Source organism: Marmota marmota, unplaced genomic scaffold, assembly GCF_001458135.2.
Source record: "Marmota marmota marmota unplaced genomic scaffold, marMar, whole genome shotgun sequence".
Lineage (NCBI taxonomy): Eukaryota > Metazoa > Chordata > Mammalia > Rodentia > Sciuridae > Marmota > Marmota marmota.
This window is the reverse complement of record NW_026000108.1, coordinates 2,197,734-2,205,763: the sequence shown is the minus strand read 5'-3', so window position 1 is coordinate 2,205,763 and position 8,030 is coordinate 2,197,734. Positions and strand designations below refer to the sequence as shown.

The following is an 8,030-nucleotide window of genomic DNA, read 5'->3' as shown; positions in this document are numbered from 1 at the left end:
TATATATATATATATATATATATATATATATTTTTTTTTTTTTTTTTTTTTTTTAAAAAGGCCTAGGTGTAGTTCAATGGTAAAGCACTCCAGGGATCAATCCCCAGTACTTAGAAAAAAGAAAAAAGAAAAAGGGCCCTCTCAAGAACCCCTACCTACCACCACATCATGATACGTAATATCACAGATCATATTCTGTGGTAGTCAATAAGGGAGGGAAAACCAACCAAGAAATAAATCATCAGAACATAATCAATGGACAGCTGCAGGGGTGCACACCAGCAACTCAGGAAGCTGAGGCAGGAGGATCTCGAATTCAAGGCCAGCCTGGGCAATTCAGCAAGATCCTGGCTCAAAATAAATTCCAGAAAAGGCTGGGGGTGTGTAGCTCAGTGGTACAGCACCCCTGGGTTCAATCCACAGAACCAAGAAAAAATAAATAAATGAGAGAGATACAGTTGGCCTCTAGCGGGTGAGCAATGCTGGCCACAGGGGGTGCGAGAGCCTTGAAGGAACAGGCCCTCTGCGCTCAGGGCCCTCAGGCTGAAAACTCACCCAAATCATCTCAGTGGTTTCCAAATCCACTTACACCACTATGAACAGACTGAGGACAAACTTTAGATAAGAACTCCAAACCTTAGTGAAGAAAACAAAAGGGAAAAGGTACAGTGCAGAGGCCCTGTGCATCCACAGCACAAACGGCCAGGGGCTGGCTGGGCGGTGACCAGGAGTCCTGGAGGTGCCCCCTGCACCCGGCACCACCCCCATAGCAGGCACAGCAGAGGCCCTCACCCTGATCCTGTGGTCTCAACTCCCAATAGCTCAGTCTCCTTAGTGCTGCCTCTCCACCTCCAGATCCCCCCTCCTCCAGCCCACCTCAGCCCCCAATCCCATGGCCACACCCCAGGCCTTGTCATTCCTGGTAACTATGCCCCTCTTGGATCCCGAGGCCATCCTGCGGATATGCCCACTCCTAACAGCCAACTCATCTTTCTTCCATCCCATCATGACCCTCACCTTCCAGTCATTTCTCCAACTTCTTACCATTTCATGTGGAAAAATCTCAACTCTCCTTCCCTCTCCTGGTGCTGGGCAAAGGGGCTGGGGCAGGCAGGAATGAAGACGGGCCACATAACTGCTCTGCGCTCTCTGACCCAAGTCCATGGCCTCTGGCTCTGTCCCCATCTGCAATAACCCAGGCCATTCTTGACTCTCCTGGCCCTTTGCCCCACTCCTCTTCATACCGTCTCTCTCCTGCAGTCTCCTGTGCCACTCCCTGGCCCATTCTCAACAGGTGATCCTACCTATTTTAGGAGAGACCTCACAAGCTCCTGCTTGGACCCACCAGCCATCAGGGCAGTGCCCCACTCGCCTCCCCCTCTTCACTGGGCTGAGACCCACCCTCTGCTTGCACTCTGGCTCCCATGCCATCTGGCCCATCAAAGGACAGGACATCTGCAGTCCCCCTCTCCTGTGCCATGGCTTTTCCCTCTCCCCTGGACAGCTCCTTCAGTGTGCAAACGCACTGTCATTTCACCCACCTAACCAGGAAGACTTCTTCAGTCCCACACCCCCTCCAGCTACTGCCTCGCTTCTGTGCTCCCTTTTAGCAAAAGGCTTCAAAGAAACTGTCCAGCTCTACAGTCCGATTTCTCTCCTCACACCCTCTGGAGTCCAGGGGCTCTGCCTTTCTCACCTGCGGCTCACCAAATTACCCAAGACCAACACCAGGCTCTGCAGGACTCCGCCCAGCCACCTCTCCAGCCTCTGCAGAGACTCCCTGCATTGGGCTTCTCCTGGTTTTCTTCCCACGCCACTGGCTACTCCTTCTCAGATTCTTCTGCTAGTTCTTGCCCATCTCCCAGAGCACAGCCCTCAGTCCTCTCCTCTGCCAGCACTCCTCCCTTGATGAGCTCCTCTGCCCACACAGTGTGCTGAGGGCTCCCACGCTGGCTTCTTTGCCTAGATCTCTCCCTGAACTTCAGGCTTAAAATCCCACTCCTACAAAAGCTCTCCACGTGGGAATGCTGAGATGGGGACTTCTTCTCCCCAGTCTTAGAAATGCTCATTTTCATGTTTCTAGCTGCTCAGGCCCAAAACCCCACCACATCAGACAGTCTAAGAGCTTTACACATAACACCCACTTGACCCCTGTCACAATTCTAAAGGAGCCTAATTTACAAATGGAAAACTGAAGTATGGAAAAACTTGGAAACTTGGCCAAAGTTACAGGACTACCAAATGATGAAGCCAAGATATGCACTCAGACTCTAGGTGGTAAAAACCATCCAAATCTATCTTTCCTTCCTCCCACTGTATCAACAAATGGGGCGGAGAAAATTCTAACAGGTATACTCTGAAAACATCACTGTTTTATCCCTAATGTTATCACAGCGCTTGGTGTGCACACAGTTCTTAATTCTCTGAGGAGTGGATGAGAAAAAGAAAGTTCCCCTTTCTGCTGTCTGAAATAGTGTCATGCCAAGGATATGTGGGAAGAACAAGTAACGGCAGAACCTCTCAGCCAGTGGCTGGTGAGAGCCAGTCCTGCAGGTGTTCCATTATGGACCGGAGACAGAAACAGCTCATAGAAAGGAGGGCCTGCTCCCCCTGAGCGAGACTTCACAGGGATACCAGAGGGAGATAGAGAGAGGCAGAAGAAGGGCATTCGGGGAAGAACAGGTGCAAAGACATGTAGCAGCTAGCTAAATGTCACCTGGAACTGCTAGTGGTGAAGTTCCAGGGGAAAACAGAGAGACTATAGAGGTGAACAAGATACATTCTGGTTGACCCCATTGGGTTGCCAATTTAATGCAGTTAAATGTGATGTTCAAAACGATTTTGTAAATGGGCCAAGGACCTGAAGAGACACTTCTCAGAAGGTGATGTACAATCAATCAACAAATATATGAAAAAATGTTCGTCACCTCTAACAGTTAAAGAAATGCAAATCAAAACCACTCTAAGATTTCATCTCACCTCAGTTAGAATGGCAGCTATTATGAGGACAAACAACAATAAGTGTTGGCAAGGATGTGGGGTAAAAGGTACACTCATACACTGCTGGTGGGACTGAAAATTGATGCAGCCAATATAGAAAGCAGTATGGAGATTTCTTGGAAAATTGGGAATGGAACCACCATTTGACCCAGCTATCCCTCTCCTTGGTCTATACCCAAAAGACTTAAAAATAGCACATGGGACACAGCCACATTAATGTTTATAGCAGCACAAGTCACAATAACTAAACTGTGAAACCAACCTAAATGCCCTTCAATAGATGAATGGATAAAAAAAATGTGGCATATATTCACAATGGAATATTACTCAGTAATAAAAGAGAATAAAATCATGGCATTTGCAGTTAAATGGATGGAGTTAGAGAAGATAATGCTAAGTGAAGTTAGCCAATCCCAAAAAAACCAATGCGGAATGTTTTCTTTGATATAAGGAAACTGACTCATAGTGGGATAGGAGCATGAGAGGAATAGACAAACTCTAGATAGGTCAGAGGGGCTGGAGGGGAAGGGAGGGGGCACGGGGTTGTTAATGATGGTGGAATGTAATGATCATTATTATCCAAAGTACAGGTATGAAGACACAAATTGGTGTGAATGTACTGTGTATCAATCAGAGATATGAAAAATTGTGCTCTATATGTGTAATAAGAATTGTAATGCACTCCGCTGTCTTATATTAAAAAATATATATATATATATTTTTTTTTCCCCCCTGCCGGGCATGGTGGCACACACCCAGCAGCACAAGAAGCTGAGGCAGGAGGATCACAAGTTCAAAGCCAGCCTCAGCAAAAGCAAGGCGCTGAGCAACTCAGTGACACTAAATACATCACAGGGCTAGGGATGTGGCTCAGTGGTCGAGTGTCCCTGAGTTCAATCCCTAGTACCTAAAAAAAAAAAAAACAAAACTATTTTCTGAGCCAGGGACTATGGTGGTACACCTACAATCCCAGCCACTTGGGAGGCTGAGGCAGGAGGAGCACACGTTCAAGACCAGCCTCCGCAACTTAGTGAGGCCCTCTCTCAAAACAAAAAAACAAAAAGAAAGGGCTAGAGATGTGGCTCAGTAGTTAAGCACCCCAGGTTCAATCCTTAATACCAAAAAAAAGTAAATTAAAAAGTAAGCCCTCTGGAGAAACAGTTAAGACAGGAAGAAAGAGAAGTAAAGGCCTCCTCTCCGTTCTGACACTAAAGATTCTTCATTGTGTCTGATAACACAGACTAAGCTGAACTCCTTCAACAACCATCTACCTCAATGTGAGGTACTACCTCGTGTGTTAGAAAAAATGATGAGGCCACTCATACAACAGCATAAGAAGATCACATCTGCTCAGAGAAAGCACTCCTCTTACAGGGCTTTGCAGAATCATGGACACCCTCTTCTTCTGTTCCATCATATTGAAGTCCTGGCGAAGATCTGGTGCCATGTTCCTCTCCCGCAAGTATTCTGGATTGTTCTCATCCACTCTGTCGAAGTACCTCTCCTTGTGGGGAGCTGTGGTTGGGGGTGGTGAGGTCACCACTGCAGCCCGAGTATCACCATTCATTGTACACTCTTTCTAGGGCCCTACAGAATCAAAATAAAAAAGAATTATTGTTTTCAAATGTCCAACAGCGTTTCATAATGAGCACATCAGCCTGGTAAATACAACCTTCAGCATGGGGACACAATGACTAACAATAAGAGCCATGACCTGTGGGTTTCTTTGTGGCTTCAGAGGCACAAGCTGATTGGTAGTCTCCCATCCTCCATATTCAGTGGCCATGTTCTTTATCAGACAACAGGAGAACAATCTAACAAAGCTACTGTGTCCACTGACAAATCCAAAGAGAACTGAACACTAAACTTCTGACTACATGATAATTCACACTCTTGATTTATCCCACACAAAAAGGATCTGCTAATAGCAGCACAGTTCATTTCTGGAGAAATCTGATTTCTTTCTCCTCCCCCACCCCATCCCTGCCCAGTACTAGGGATGAAGCTGGGGCTTTCCACACGCTAACAAATGCTCTATGCTGAGCCACACACACCACCCTGAGAAATCTGACTTCTAATAGTTTTCAAAAAATGTATCAGTAGTATCCCTGCAAAGCATTCCCCAAACAGATCAGAGGAAGAGAAGTTATTAACACATCTACATTCATGCAGATGGAAACAGTCCCCATAACAATCACGTTTTTGGTACCAAGAATAAATAACAGTAAATACAAGAAGTGTCAATATGCCCCAGTTTGTGAATAATATAAAAAGATGCCAAGAGGGCTCAAATTTAAGTCTGCTGACACGGCTACTTACTTTGCATTCTATTTAACCCAACCTCTCACCTAAAATGATGTTCTTACATACTATATAATGTTCATCTTTAATCCCTAAGCAATGCCTTTAATCATTTAATAGTTCCCTTTCTGTTCCTATAAAATACTGAAAGACTGCTTCAAAAATATACATACAGCATACAGAGCATTTCCTACATCCAGTTCACTGTACACTGGGCACAAAAATTGGACATGACCACGCTCCGGAAACAGTTCAGACACAATTTAGCAAGGAGACAGACTCACTGTAAAAGGCAGGGGCACTGTTTGAGATGTTAAAACAAAAACTCTGAGACCAGGGGATGTTTGAAATTAAAGGGTTCACCAAGCTGTCACAGAAGCCGGCCAGAAAAGGACCAGCCTGGGACCAGTGTCTGCAGCTACCAGCCCCGGGGCCAGAAGAGTCAGAAACACGGGCCTTTTCTTAAGGAAAATTGGAGAAGAAAGCACAAATCACTGACACTGAACTTACACTAGCTGCGTAGGAGAGGCAAAGTGGGGACCTTTGGGAAAGGACAGACAACCCAGGAGCAGCACCTGTGAGCAGGACACAAAGGTCTCAGCACACATCAGGAAGGGATGCAGTTTTTGTTGGCCTGGCCCACAGCTACCCTGACGAACTTCCCTAGGTTTCCTTCCTCCAACTTCAGGCCCTTCTGACCACAGACAACAGCCAAGGCCACAGGGAAACTGGCCAGCTGAACTGTGGAACTAGCACCTACCACAGTCCCCAGCATGTGTGAGGCTGTGAACAAAATTTAAAAAAAAAAAAAAAAAAAAGTTTTCTTTTAATAAATAAGGGATAAGAAGTAAAAGATACAAGACAAATGTCTGCGAGGCCACTGGCAGGGATTTCTAATGGTGGGTGACTGAGCATCAGCTCCTCAGGCCACAGAGATGAGAAGGTAGAGAGTTAAAGGCTAATCAGATTAGCAACTAAAAAGTAGTTGGTGCCCGCCTGACCACAGATCCAAACCCAGCAGCAAACACTATATAATGTGCAGAAGAGAAGAAGCTAGATCCTGGGCGCTGGCCAAGACAGGCTTTCTACTGGACACCACACGCACAGGTAAAAGCTGGGGACAGGGAGAAGCTGTAGCCCTCCTCACAAGGAAACACTGTGCAGGACAAGACACCATGGAGCACAGGAGGCAACCACGGGCAGAGGAGGCGTTTTCAAGTCCTGCCTGAGAAGGCACATCCAGGAATGTCAAGGACTGCCACAACTTGATATTTGAAGTAATTTTATTTAAAGAGTTTTTTTTTATACATATTTGTAGTTGCATATGAACACAATGCCTTTATTTTATTCACTTATTTATTTATATGTGGGGCTGAGGTTTGAATCCAGGGCCTCACACATGCTAGGCAAGCGCTCTATCACTGAGCCACAATCCCAGCCCTGAAACAATATATTTTTTTAAGACCCTGAAAACCATCAAGGGGTCACAATGGATGCCACATGGAGCAGAATTGCCCAGCTAAGCTTTGCCTAAATTCATGATTTGCAAAATAACGACATATGAAAAAGTAATCATTTTAAGCTACTCAGACCTGGGATGGTTTTCTGGGCTGGAATAAACAGCTAAAAAACCATGAATATCAATTAAAGGAGAGGAGGAGGAGGCCCAGTAGCCAGGCTGCATGCTGGACACTGCTTGAACTGTACATGATCTGTTCTCAATGCCCCTGAGTTGATACACCATTATTCTGCTCACTTTAAAGATGAGGAAACTTATTTAGCTAGAAAGTAACGGGTGGGATTTGCTTCTTGATTCCCAGAGTCCTGAAAGAAAAGATTCTTTGTGAAGCCAACATGTTCAAGATAAGACAGGCTGCTTTCCTTTTGCTGGAAACTGCCAAAACCGTGAATGGCGTGAGAAGGTCTACATACGAGGCCTGCCTGCACTCCACTCCTTAAATAAGATTAGAATTAAAATGTACACATTCTGAGCTCAGTAGTCAAGACTAAGCATGACCCTACTTTTCAAGTACAAACCTATACCTGGCCTTTCTCAATTCTGGCTTTGGGTTTTGTTAACATGATTTTAAGAATAATGTTAAAAGGGACTAATTAAAATAATTTTAGGGCCAGGGTTATGGCTCAGTGGTAGAGTGCTTGCCTAGCATGCAAGAGGCACTGGGTTCGATCCCTGGCACCACATAAAAATAAAAACAAATAAAATAAAAGTGTTGTATCTATCTACAACTAAAAGTCACAATAATAATTTTAAAAGAACAAATCTTTTTTTTTTTTTGGTACTAGGGATTGAACTCAGGGGCACTCAACCACTGAGCCACATCCCCAGCCCTATTTTGTATTTTATTTAGAGATAGGGTCTCACTGAGTTGCTTAGTGCCTGGCTGTTGCTGAAGCTGGCTTTGAACTTGAAATCCTCCTGCCTCAGTCTCCCATGCCGCTGGAATTACAGACGAGTGCCACAGTACCCAGCAAAAGATCTTTTTTTTTTTTTTTTTTTGGTGGTGATGCTGAGGTTAAACCAGGGCCTTGTGCATGCTAGGCAACTACTCTATCAACTGAGTTGTATCCACAGCCCTGAAAGGACTAATCTTAATGTCTAACAATAAATGGTTACAAAATAAATATTAACTATTAAAATATGCTCAAAACCACATTTCCCAAGCAGCTTCTCCTGCTGCTGAACAGAGATCTGCTTGTCACTAGAACTC

General features: G+C 45.1%; 1 long non-coding RNA gene across 1 annotated transcript in view; it reads right to left on the bottom strand.

The window, feature by feature from the left end:
• Window positions 1-996: 996 nt before the first annotated feature.
• The window catches only part of LOC125610904, a 36,247-nt gene continuing 29,213 nt past the window's right edge, over window positions 997-8,030 (bottom strand). The window contains exons 2-3 of the long non-coding RNA XR_007340954.1: window positions 4,373-4,587; window positions 997-1,185 (exon numbers count right to left, since the gene is read on the bottom strand). This is a non-coding gene — a long non-coding RNA (uncharacterized LOC125610904). The remainder of the gene's footprint in view (window positions 1,186-4,372; window positions 4,588-8,030) is intronic.